At 39.7% G+C, this 13,654-nt stretch overlaps 1 protein-coding gene across 1 annotated transcript in view; it reads left to right on the top strand.

Annotated features, from left to right (window-relative positions):
• The first annotated feature begins 4,048 nt into the window (after positions 1–4,048).
• Map3k2 (mitogen-activated protein kinase kinase kinase 2) overlaps positions 4,049–13,654 on the top strand; it is a 68,379-nt gene continuing 58,773 nt past the window's right edge. The window contains exon 1 of the mRNA XM_076865785.2: positions 4,049–4,109. The gene's annotated coding sequence lies outside the window, so the exon portion shown is untranslated. The remainder of the gene's footprint in view (positions 4,110–13,654) is intronic.

Genomic DNA, 13,654 nt, shown 5'->3' on the forward strand with positions numbered 1-13,654 from the left:
TTTTGTTTGTTTGTTTGTTTGTTTTGTTTTGTGCTGGAATTGAACTCAGGACCTTGTACCTACTAGTTAAGTACTCTACCACTGAGCTACATCTCCAGTCCTTTTTGAGACAGGGTCTTGCTAAGTTGCTGAGGCTGGCCTTGAATTTGTGATCCTTCTGCTTCAGACTCTCGGGTTGCTGAGATTATAGGCATGTGCTGCCATACGCAGCAAAGGAGAGTAATTTTATAGTGGAGACAACTGACAAGCACTACCTCAACCAGGTGATCAAGTCAACACCAACAGTTATAAATCATGTCGACAGTATGTACTTGTTATGTTTGAATTTCTTCAAATTCATGTGCTAGAACCTTGATTTCCAATGCAGAGTTGTTGGGAGGTAGACCGTTAAGAGGTGTTTAGGTTAATGCTATTACTGTGGAGTGTGTTCTTTATAAAAGGACAAGAATACAAATAAAGGAGAAGCTTGGCCCCCTATTGTGTGCTTGCGTGCTCTCTCCCAGTGACGGGCAACTCTTGCCATTCTCAGGAGGGGCACATTCTCTTATACTTCTAGGCTTATGTGCACTTGGTTCCTCTGCCTGGAATGCTTACTTCTCCTGGAAAATACCAACCCCCATTCAGGTTTCAGCTCAGGATGCACAGTAGGCAGAATTCATGATATCCCCAAGGATCCCTGCCTGCATAATCCTCAGTACTGAGAATATAATGGATTTTACTCCTGTGATTAAGTGTGTGATATGACAGAGTTGGCTTTAAGATTACCCAGATAGGCCTGATCTAACCATATGAACTTTTTAAAAGCAGAAAGTTTTCTCTGGTTGGTAGCAAAAGAGGAAGTCAGAGATTTGATGTAGAGGCTTATATGACACGTAAGAATTCTCTGCTGCTAGTGTTGAGGACAGAGGGAGTCATGTAGCCAGAAATGTGGGTGGCTTCTATGAGCCAAAAGCAAGCCCAGGAAACAAGAACCTGAATCCTTACAACCATAAGGACCTGAATTCTGTCAACAACAAGAGTGAATTTGGAAAGCTGGGTGTGGTGGCACATATTTATGATCCCAGCTACTTCAGAGGTTGAGGCTCATGGTCCTGGGTTCAAAAGAGTGACTTTGGAAAATCATCCCCCAGGCTTCCAGATGAGAATTAGCCCAGCTGACACTTGTTTCTGGTTTATGACAAGCTTGAGTAAAGACTCAGCCATGTCCCTGTGGAACTTTCAGAACTATAGAACTGTGTGCTAATCAATAGCTGTTGTTTGAAGTTGTAAGTATATGGTATTGTGTTATGCAGCAACAGAAGACTCACAAACCATGCCTCCTCTCTAGAATCCCCTATGTCCCAGACACACCTGTAACATCTTCCTCTTTACTGCCGTGGCACCCAATACCCATCCCTGCTACAGTGCAAGTCATTCTATGTGCTCTCCTTACCAGATTCTTAGTCCGTGGGAGAGAGGGACTCTGTTATTTATCATGGCAAGCCAAGGCATAGCAGGAAGGCAAAAACAAACAAACAAAAACAAAACAAAACATTCACTGAATGAAGTTTACATTGAGAAAAAAAAATTCAAGATCATTAATTTGTAATCATATATACTAAAATAACCAAGTAAGTCAGAGATTTACTATCTAAGGAATAGTAAAAGGTATCGGTATAAAAAGAGAGTGGAGATCCGGGCATGGTGGTGCATGCCTCTAATCCCAGCAGCTGAGGAGGCTGAGGATTGCAAATTTAAAGTCAGCCTCAGCAACTTAGTGAGGCCCCTAAATAACTCAGCAAGAGCCTATCTCTAAATAATATTTTTTTTAAAAAAAAGGGCTGGGGATATGGCTCAGTGGTTAAGTGCCCCTGGGTTCAATCCCTAGTACCAAATAAATAAATAAAAATTAAAAAGAGAGTGGGGAAAGATTAGCTACTATAAAATATCCACATGAGGTGTTTCTAAGGAATCCAGAAGTGAATGAAGTCCCTACATGTTGTGGGTGAGGGGAGGGAGTGGAGGAGTGAGCAGAGGTATGAGGAAAAATCTACCTCAAGATTACTTGATAAACAAGTACATATTTATTGAATGCTTGCTATGTGGTCATGCCAGGAGCTCTGGCAAACAAGGGAGAAGTTTAAGATTCAAATGCTATCCTAGCTGGGGGTGTAGCCCAGCCAAAACTATCCTTAAGGATTCTAAGATCCTCCCTCCCTTCTGTGCCATACAAGTCTTAGAATGCTAGAATCAAAAGGAATCTTACAAAACTTTTTGAGATTTTATGTGTACATAAGTTTAAAAGACTTACAGTTTAAAAGACTGGGGTTGTGGCTCAGCGGTAGAGCTCTTGCCTTGCACGTGCAAGACCCTGGGTTCCATCCTCAGCACCACATAAAAATAAATAAGTGAAATACAGGTATCATGTCCAACTGCAACTACAAATAAATATAAAATAAAAGACTTCCACTTTTTAAACAAGTGGGAGCAAACTGCTTTTCCTTTTAGCTCTGTATTTCTGAGTTGCACATCTTCGTTCCTGTGCTTTTGACACCTCTGTAATGGGTCTCTAATAAAAATTCCTGAAAGGGGACTCAGACATTTCGATATTACAGTATCCTCTCCTTCAGTCTCCGCCTCATCTAGACCAGGATCAGAGGTGGAGCAACTCCTTACCTCTGGGCTTGGTGTGTGCAGCTCCCAACTCTCTCATTTCAAGTGCTGGAATAGAAGTGAGGTTTGGAACAAGCAGGTAAGGGGTGAGATCTTGGTCCTGAAACCAAGTAGACAAAGAATAGGGAAGAATGGTACAGGACATTGCAGGAGGTGTTTAAGCAAAGGAGAACAGATGGGGTGGGAAGGATGCTTTCTGAATGAGTAGGATAGAAAATCTCAAATGCAGGTTATTAACACCACGGATATCCTGATTATTTTGCATTTTATCTCATGGACGACAGGGCACCAGGGAAAGAAACGGTGAGAGATTTATGTTTTAGTCTCTGCCCCAGGTGTGTGTGCGTGTGCGCGTGTGTCCGGGGGCGGGGTGGCCGTGTCGGCTTCTCTCCTGGGCTGAAGTTTGCACACCTGGTAAACCAGTGAAGTAACCCCTGCGGGGCCAAGCTATCACAATGACAAGAACTAAACTGAAAACACATAAAACTGAGGCGGTCTCCCGGGGGTGGGTTTCAGGCTAGGTGGCAAGTCCTTCAGGGAAGAATTCTGAAACCTGATTCACAAATTCAAGAGGCAGGCGGCTCTTCGCCTTGCAAATGAGCTGCCGCGGATCCACCGTCTTTCACTGCCTCTCTGTTCTGCTACCATCCGGCTCCGCCCGTGAACCACGTAGGAGACACTTCCCGGGCTCCGCTTTGACGTCGCGGATACAGCACAGGCGCACGTGCGAGAGGACCAGGGTGCTGGTGTGTGGCGCTAGTAGGCCGGCGCCCGCGGGTAGAAGCCAGAACCGGGAACCCCGCGGCGCTCGGCGGGTGGGGAACCCAGACGTGTGCGCAGTCACAGCTGGCTACTGCGCAGGCGCCGACAGGATAGCTTCGGTCGGGCGCGCGCCCGCGGCGAGTTCTGTTCTCGGCGGGCCGAGGTTGCGCGCGCACGAGCGAGCGGCCGTGACGTGCGCCGCGTTACGCCCGACGTCACGGGTCTGTGTGTAGTGGCGGCCGGGCTGCCCGTAGCGGTGGAGCCTGGCAAGGGTGGTGCGGCCACTGGGCGCGGTGTTCGGGGTCGCACGGCCAGTTGCAGCGACTACGAGGACCACGACTCTGACGTTCCGGGGACCCGGCCGCGGAGTCGCGGCTTCTGCCTCTTCTTTGGTCTCCAGCAGCGTCGGCCCTCGGCTTCCTCCTTTTCTGCCGTCCTCCCCGCGGGCCTCGGGACTGCTGCGGCGAGAAGCACCCAGGGGCGTGAGAGGCCCCGGCCGGGGCTCCATGTGAAAGAGGAACGGGCCTGCCCCCGGCCCGCGCCCGACTCCTTGCGCGCCCCTCCGGTCCCCGGGGGCCCCGCGGGCTCCCGCTACCGGGGGCCGCGGTGACAGGCCGCGCGGGGGCCGAGGGGCGGGCTCGGCGGCGGCCGCCCCTCCTCGGGCCTGCGGCTCCCTAGGTCCCTGCGGAGCGCCGGTGAGTGTGTGTGTGGGTCTGTCTGTTGGGGGCTGCGGGCCTGGCGTGGGGCGGAGAGGGTGGCTGACAGTGGCCTGTGCGCTGCTCCGGGGCCGGGATTTCTTAGGGTGACGGGCCTGCTCTGGGAGGGTGGACCTCGGGCCCCCAGCATCGCGTCCTGAAATCCCGATTAGCTTCAAGTAGGCTACTGGTCCGTGTAGCTGTCAGACACGTACTCTGCCGGGATTCTTGTCGCAAGGTTGCCGCTGATCCCAGGGGCTAAGCAGAAATGTTACACGCTGTAAGCAAAAAACTGCTTGTCTTTGCATTGTCACAGTGTGATAGTCTATCGATTATTGTTTCTCTCTTCTCTCTCTATGGAGCACTTGGCTAGAGCTTACGCCCCGTGGTTGTGTGTTATCTCATTTCATCTTCCTAACTCTGTGAAGTGGGCACAATGCCTTCCCATCATACAGATTAAAAACTAAGGCTCGGAGAAGTTTAAGGCATTTATTTGTCCAAGGTCACGCAGCTAGTAATCAAGGAAGCCGTGATTCAGATATGTAGATGGACTTTTGTAGGACTGTATTTCTTTGACTTGGAAAAGTAAGTATGTGAGGATGAGACTGGCTGGATATTTTCATCCTGAGCGTAAATTCTAAACACCTAGATAGTTTACTTTTCCCTGACGTAGGCTGTCCGATGTGTTTTGCTTCAGCCTTGCCAAATCGTTTTCATGATTGAAAAAATATATATATTACTTGTAAAAGGTGGCTCCAGGCACCTTCACTTTTTATGTGGTAGAACTGGACAGGAAAAAAAAAATATTCTCCTCTTAGAAAAAAGAAATATATTTGATGAAACTGCACTTTTCTTGAGAAGTTACAATTTTACTTTTGCAGTTCTCGATGCATATAGGGAACTTGTATTTGGGTTATTTGCTTGAGATTTCCTTATTGCAAAATTTGTTGCTGGATATGTGGTAATGTCAACACACGTAGTAATTTTGAATTGTCTTATGCAATGTTTCTGAGTTTAATGTCAAAATTTAATGTGTAGAATATTACAGGAAGTTATCTTTTGATGGTGTGATTTTTTTCATTAGTGCAGTACTACTAATCAATGTTTTATAAGCTAACTGAAAATTCTCATTTTAGCGTTTTCTTGTGCCGTTTTTTTTAACTGTGGTTAATGAAAAAGTAGAGCCAGAGTTCTGGCTATGTTGATAAATTCTCTTGAGTAATTGGAGTTTCATTCAGTTGCAGATGTTTAGGAAATCTATTTATGCTGTGTTATAATATTCTATAATTTCATTAGTATATTATCAGGTTGAAGAAAATTTGTAGTTGAGTATCTTTGTAATGCTTGTAAGGAAAAGGTAACTTTACAGAGTTAATAGGTGAATGGCAATAAGTAGATTTCGTTGTTGTTAGGTTAAAATATGAACATGTCGAATTTTGTTGAATTGGATTGAATTATGGTATCATCACAGAATGGTTATTTAATTGTGCTCTTGTGTTTTGAGAGAACTAGCTGTTAAGGACTTATCTTAAATAATTGTTTTTACATTATAGGCTGAATCGTTTTTTGAAGGGTACTAGGGATTGAACTCGGGGGCACTCAACCGCTGAGCCACATCCCCAGCCCTATTTTGTATTTTATTTAGAGACAGGGTCTCACTGAGTTGCTTTTAGCGCCTCACTTTTGCTAAGGCTGGCTTTCAACTTGATATTTTCATGTCTCAGCCTCTCCAGCTGCTGGGATTACAAGGCATGTGCCACCACACAGTGTTTAAACTGAATCCTTTAAGCATTGAATCTTTAAAGCTTTTGTTTTTTAAATATTTTTTTAAGCTGTAGTTGGACACAATATATTTTATTTATTTTTTGTGGTGCCGAGCATTGAGCCCAGCGCCTCACCGGTGCTAGGTGAGTGCTCTACTGCTGAGCCACAACCCCAGCTCCATCTTTAAAGCTTTTTAGGTGGCGCTTTTTTCCTACTTTGTTTCTATCACAGGGGTAAACCTATATTTAATAGGTGTATTAAAAAGAAGTTATGTTTGATAATCTGTAGTTCCTACAGTTTTAGTTAGGATTGATTTTTTTTGCCTTGTAGAGTTGAAGCTCTCTAGGCACCCCCCAACTTTTTATTATGAATGTCAAGTGCATAGAAAATTGGTAATAGTGAACACTCTTATGATGATCCTCTAGATTCAACATTTGTTGATATCTTGCCATATTTGTTTTATCTGTAAATACATGTATATTATTTTTGACTGGACCATTAAAAACTAAGCGATTAGTATTATGACACTTTATCCCCAAGTCTGTCAGTATGTGTCTCCTAAAGATAAGGACATTTTCTTAAATAGCTATTGTTATTGTTAATTTCTTTTAGGTGTGATGATTCTTTAGTGTAATCCAGTAGCCTTCCATATTTAAAACTTTTCATTTATACTAAAAAGTCTTTTCTGGCTTTCTACATTGTCCCTTACCAAACCAGGAAACCAGGATCCCATCAAAGTTTACTTGTTGCATTTGGTTGTTAAAATCTCTTCTAATATAGAACAGCCTCACCCAGCTACTTTTTTCTTTTGGTGGTACTGGGGATTGAGCCCAAAGGTGCTCTACCACGGAGCTACATTTGTAGCCCTTTTTTGTTTTTTGAGTCTTGCTAAGTTGCTGAGGCTTGCTTCAAACTTGTGATCTGCCTGTCTCAGCCTCACAAGTCACTGGAATCATAGGCATGCACCATCATGTCCTCCCTTCTTTTAAAATGACATTGATATTTTTTAAAACATAAAAAAAAACAGTTGTCTTATAAAATGACTCGCATCTTGTGAAATTAAGTCATTTGCAAGAAGATGGATGAAACTTAAGAGCATTATTTTAAGTGAAATAAGCCAAACTAAGAAAGTCAAGGATCCTGTGTTTTCTCTCATACATAGAAGCTAGAGAGAAAAAAGAAAAAAATATGTGTGTGTGAGGGCTCTCATGAAAATGAAGGGAAAGAGTAGAGGAAAGGGACCAGGGGAGGGAAAAAGGAAGGAAAAGGAAATACTGGGGAATGATATTGTCGAAATTTTATTGTTTTATCATGTGCACATATGAATATATAACAACAAATCCTACTATCTTGTGTAGTTATAATGCTCCGATAAAACATGTGGAAAAAACGATTCACATTCTAAATTTGTTAGAAGTTTTCCTTTCATGGTGTCATTTAGCTTGTTCCTCAATTCCCCCATACTATCTATTCCTGTAAAGCATCTTAAAGGGTTGATTAGTTTCAAATTAAAAATTTGGGACAAGAATTCCTAAGTGATGATGTATACTTCCTATTGCCTTCCATCAGAAGATATATACTGGTCTGAGGTTGTGGCTCAGTAGTAAAGCACTTGCCTCACACAGATGAGGCACAGGGTTGAATCCTTAGCACCCATAAAAATGAATAAATAAAGGTATTGTGTCTATCTACCTAAAAATATTAAACAAAAAAGATACTGTTTATTCCCATTATTTGTGATGCTGTTTGTTTACTTTGTTGGGATAATTAAGGTAAGGTCTGTTTCTCACTGCAATTAGCATGTAAACTCTGACATAATAAATTAGCACAGTAGTGCTAGCCTGTTCTTCAATAATTTTTCACCTAACAGTTGTAGGATCTGTTGATGATCCTTGTCAGGCGAGCTTTTGAATTTCAGGTTAATAATCTTTTGTTATAGATGGAAACAAAAATCACAGAAACTGTAAAATATCTTGTGCAGCTACATTAATTAGAATCCCATTTTATGGATTTTTAAGATTTTTAAAGATGAATCTAAGGTATCTCCTGTTACAAGTTTTAAAAGAAACCTGGTTTCAGAAAAATGGGAAACCAGGCTTCTTTTAAAACTTATAATAGGAGATACCTTAGATTCATCGTTAAAAATGTATACTCTTAAAAAGTATGTTTAAATTTTTCTCAGTCAACATTTGTTACACAAGAATGGTCAGAAATAGAAGGTAAAATTAGATCTACTAAAAAACATTTTAAGGAGCTTGTGTATTTTTGGTGTATTGGTGGGCTTTTCTAACTGGACTGAGATCTGGATTCTAATCTTTTTTTATCTTTTGTAATGTTGGGGATCAAACCCAGGGCCTCACATCCATGAGGCAAGTGCTGTACCATTGAGTTACATCCCTCGCCTCTGAATTCTAGTTTTAATTGTATTACTATGTGTAGTTGAAGAATTATAAGTTTTGGGTTGGGGGTTATGTAGCTCAGTGGAGAGTAGGCATATTTGAGGCCCTGGGTTCAATCCCCCAACACCAAAAAAAAAAAAAAAAAAAAAAAAACCACCAAAGGAAGAGTTACATGTTTTTAAACTTTACTTTGTATTTCATTTCATGATGATTATGATAGTGAACATTTATGAGTAAAAAATGAATTAATTTCTTTTTATATATGTATTTGTTTTAATTAGTAGAATGAATTAATTTCTAATGATGAGATATGTTAATTACATTTAGGGATAAACCTCATTTTTATTAAGTTGGATATAAGTAAATCAAATACATATAACATAAAATTGATTTTCCAACTGAATAACATTTAGTAGATTTTTTTTTTTCCTTGTTTTTGTGATCCTCTTGCCTTGGCCTCCCTGCCTCAGCCTCCTAGTAACTGGGATTACAAGTGTGTGCCTCTGTGCCCGGAAGTAGATGGTTGTTTTAAAGAGGGTTTCATGATAGAATTTCCTTAATTAACCCATTATCATTAAAAATATGATTTAATTCATAAAGCAGTTTACATGAAACTTTTTCACTATTTTTTTTTTTTTTTGGTAAATCAGGATAAACTCTATATATGGAAACAAAAAATTTTCCCTTTATTCCCAAAAGTACTCCTTTAAATAATGTAATTCACTTAATCCCTATACCAACCCAGTGAGTTACTTACTATTATTATATCTATTGCAGATGAGGAAACGAAACTCAGGGACAATAAATAACTTGTCCATGTTTCTACATCTTGTCTGTGATGGAGCTGGGGCTTTGATTTAGGCAGTCTGGCTCCAGAATCTGTGCTTTTATTTATTTATTTTTCAGGGAGTAAGCCTGGGGTACTCTACTACTGAGTGATATCTCCAGCCCCCCCCCTTTAAAAATTTTTTTTTGTAGTTGTAGATGGGCAGAATGCCTTTATTTTGTTTATTTTTATGTGGTGCTGAGGATTGAACCCATTGCCTCATACGTAGTAGGCAAGTGTTCTACCACTGAGCTACAGCCCCAGCTCATCTCTAGCCCTTTTTATTTTTATTTTGAGGTAGAGCCTCATGAAGTAATCCCAGACTGGCCTTGAACATGCCATCCTCCTGCCTCTGCCCCTGGAGTTGCTGGGGTTACAGGTTTTTGCCATCATGACTGACCAGAGTCAATGCATTTATCATGCTGCCTATGAGCTTTATCAGGACAATGAGAAAATTGGATCTGATTTACCAAAGTGTAATACATATTATCATTTAGAGAGTTTGTACTTTGTCCCATGGTGGGTAGGGTGCTTCCAGAGGCCTTGAAAAATAGGCAATAGTTGAACTAATTTAACAAGTCCTATATGTTAACCAACTGTGCTTATAATATTTACTGAAACATTTAAAAATACAGAAAAGAAAATAAAGGTAGTAAATAGCTAAGAATATGAATTTGGGAGTCAGGTCTGAATGTGAGTCGTAGTGCTTCTATTTAATTTCTTTAAAACTTCATTTTATGTATTTGTAAAATAATAATAATAGTACTTATAGGTTTGTTATGAAATTATTTATTTATTTTTAAAATATTTATTTATTTATTTTTTTTAGTTTTAGGTGTACACAATATATTTATTTTATTTTTATGTGGTGCTGAGAATTGAACCCAGAGCCTCACACATGCTAGGCTATTTGAGCCACATCCCCAGCCTTGTTATGAAATTTAAATGGGATAATGCTTAACACAATATCTAGCATGTAAGTGTTCAAAAAATCAAATAAAAAATCAGTTCAGTTTTTGTAAAAATATTCCACAATCCATGCAGTTCGTGTCTTTATTTTGATATACATAGACGCTCTCTTACTTAATATGATTAGGGTTGGTAGTGTTCAGTTTAATTTAAAAAGTTCTAATTTCAGGGGAATAAAATGACACATTTTTATCTTAAATATTTTATATTTCAGGGGAATAAAATGACACATTTTAATCTTTTTTTAAATTTATTTATTAGGTGTAGATGGACTCAACACAATGTCTTTATTTTTATGTGGTGCTGAGGGTCGAACCCAGGTCCTGACGGTGCTAGACAAGCACTCTACCGCTGAGCCACAATCCCAGCCCCCATTTTTATCTTAAATATTTTATTTTGTTTAAAAAACAGAAATGTAAAGCAGTCTGACTATATGATCCATCTAGAGTTATGTGATCTTTCTATCTAGTCTTTTACAGTTGATTCATCTATAACTCATTTAATAATAGGTTTTTTTTTTTTTTTTTAGACTTTGGGTCTTTCTAGATATTTGACATAATTTTCATTTTCATAGAAACAACTTTTTACATTCACTGTTTCATTAGTTTATATATTTAATTAATTATTACAAGTCATGAACATAATTCTTGATAAGTTTATGGGAGCAAAAATGTAAGCTTAACTAGTTGTGAATGTTTACTAATTGTCAGTGAGTTTCCCAAATTTGTTAAGGAAGTTGGATGAGAAAATACTGTTGCTTTGCCTTCTGGTATCCCTGAGTATATGTATCTATTATTAAATAAATATTTATACCAAAAATTCAAAGCTACATAATCATCTCAATTTTGTTTCAGCTCTTTGAAGAGTATTCTTTTTTTAATGTCTGTGGTTTTTCTTTGTGTTCTAGTTCCTTTAGAATGTGCGGTTTTTAGATTAGATCTGCATTCTCTTATCTGTCATCTTTTCTCAACATTTTCATCTCTTTGTTATTTTACTTTTCATTTTAGTAGATTTTCTTGGGTTTGACCTCCATGCTACTCCATTGTTTTGTTCTTTATAACCTTCTGAGACAAATGAAATAATATTTTAAATCTCATATGAGTATTTTAGTTATGCATTTGAATCTCTGTTAATCTTGGCAATCCTTGATCTCTCCCATTTCCTTTTTATCACATCCTTGTTTTGCATCTCAGCCTAGTCTCCTCTTTGGCTTTTTGTTCCTGTTTCAGAAGGCATGTCTTCTGGCCTTGAAGGCCATCACCCAATTTTTTATAAATTTCAGACTGTATTTTGGGAGGAAGGAGAAGTAATATTTGAGTGTCCCGTATATGCCAGAAACTTCATTCTACTGTGTGTGTGTGTGTGCGCGCGCGCACGCGTGTGCTGCTGGGGATTGAATGCAGGGCCTTGCTAGCATTCACTGCCAGCCCTCACTCCAGAATTTTTAATTTTATAGTAAGCATGGTTGATCCTATTATCCTATTTTACATGTGCAGAAACTGGCTCAGAGATGTGAAGGATCTTGCTCAGACTCAAATAGTCTGGTTGGGATTTTGTATGGCTCTTTCAGTTAGAGCAAGGGTTCCTAACCCTCTCGTGGCTTCCACATTGCTCACATGTTCTCATTATATGCAACATTCTCTGTGGGAATATGTGCACTGGAATCTTCTGCGATGGGTCAACATAGCTAAAACAACCCTCTCAGATTTAGATGTTCTTACCTCTCATCTTTTGTAATTACTAAGCCATAGAGTTCTGATCAGTACTTGAGTAAACCTTAATGATGTCTATTACATAAAATTTTCAGTAGGATGAGAATAAGCTGATTTATTTTATTTTTTGGTACTAGGAATTGAACCCAGAGATACTTTACCACTGAGCCACATCCCCAACCCTTTTTGAAATTTGTATTTTGAGACAGAGTCCAATTCAGTTGATTGGGGCCTTGCTAAGTTGCTGAGGCTGGTCTCGAACTTACCATCCTCTTATCTCAGCCTCCCAGTTCACTGGAATTACAAGCATGTGCCAAATGTGATCTATTTAAAATAAATGGTATGGAAATTGTGTTCACTCTAGGAGAAAATAATTTGGAAGAGCTTAATGTATATTGCTAGAGAAGTGATGATACAATTTTTTGAATAGGATAAACAATAAAAATTTTCATTAAAATTTAGACTCATTTTGAGTAGGCTGTGAACACTAACTCCCACATCTCAGTAGTCCAGAACATAAAAGTTTATTTTTGCTTTGTGTTTGTGGAGGGAGGAGGGTACTCCCTTTAGGAGAACTCTAGGCCAGAAATTCCTCAGGCACTTCCCAAAGTAAAACTTCCAACCCTACGGCAATATCCAGTAACCCAGTAACCCATGACCGTGGGATAAAATTTTGTGATGCTAATTAATGAAATTGCACCATCTTAGAATACATAACTAATCTTTTCTTTATTAAGTAACAAGGTAAGATTATGTATGCCAGAGATATAGAATCACTTGTGGGAAAGTTGAGTACTAAAAACCAAGCTAGTAAGCATTGAGCCCTGGAAAACACCAGAGAAGAACTGAATTATTCTGATATTAAGAGTGGAGAACCAAAACTACTGAAACACATTTTGGAAATGTGTTTAAACACTTTAGTTAAAAATAGGGGATCTTTTTGGAAAAGGAAAAAAAAAGTATTGGAAAAGTTGTTCATTCTATACAGTCTTTTATGTCCAGTAGAAACTTAAAAATAATTTAGAGAGACACTTGGATAAGCCTAAACTTAATTACATTTTAAAAAGCAGCTCTTCCCTGCTTCCAGGGATAAACCATACATCAACCATTATTTTTCTTCTCAGAATTTTTCTGTGTCGTTGCTCTTCCTTTTTCTATTCTCAAGTCTCTAATCAAAGCATAGGATTACCTTTCAGTGTTCTTAGCTAACCTTGTTCTGAGTAAGTTGGTATTGATATTTGCTAATCTGATACCCACTTGAGCTAGCATTCTCTCCATTAAATCTTTGTTTGGTACTGGGGATTGAACTCAGGGGCATCAACTACTCAGCCCCAGCCCTGTTTTGTGTTTTATTTAGAGACAGGGTTTCACTGAGTTGCTTAGTGCCTCGCTTTGAGCTGGCTTTGAACTCACGATCCTTCTGCCTCAGCCCTCTGGAGTCACTGGGATCACAGGCACTGGCTCTCCATTAAGTCTTGCTTGCTTTTTTGTTAATGGGAGGATTAATTAGGAAGGCATAGAATCTTGCATTCCAAAGAAACAAAGATGGGCAGTGCAGAACTGGTAAAACAAAGCAAGGAAGGACTGAGTGGGCCTAGATTTGGATATGCAGGAGGATCTCAGAAGGCAAGTTGTAGAGATTTCTTGTTCAGTAAGTAGATTGGGAGGAAACTTGCATATTTAAGAGTTCAGTCAAGGAAGCAAAGCCACTATGGTATTTTGAAAATAGGACTTTATGAAAGGAGTTAAGACCTTACATAGTTGTGGGAGAAACTCAGAAATCAGAGAAAAATCTCTCATGTGATTTCTTGAAGCCATGGTATAGTGGCAAGTTGGAATTTGCAGGTGAATCCGAAAAGGTGAATCTGAAACATT

The sequence above is a fragment of the Callospermophilus lateralis genome, chromosome 9 (assembly GCF_048772815.1).
Source record: "Callospermophilus lateralis isolate mCalLat2 chromosome 9, mCalLat2.hap1, whole genome shotgun sequence".
NCBI classification, from domain to species: domain Eukaryota; kingdom Metazoa; phylum Chordata; class Mammalia; order Rodentia; family Sciuridae; genus Callospermophilus; species Callospermophilus lateralis.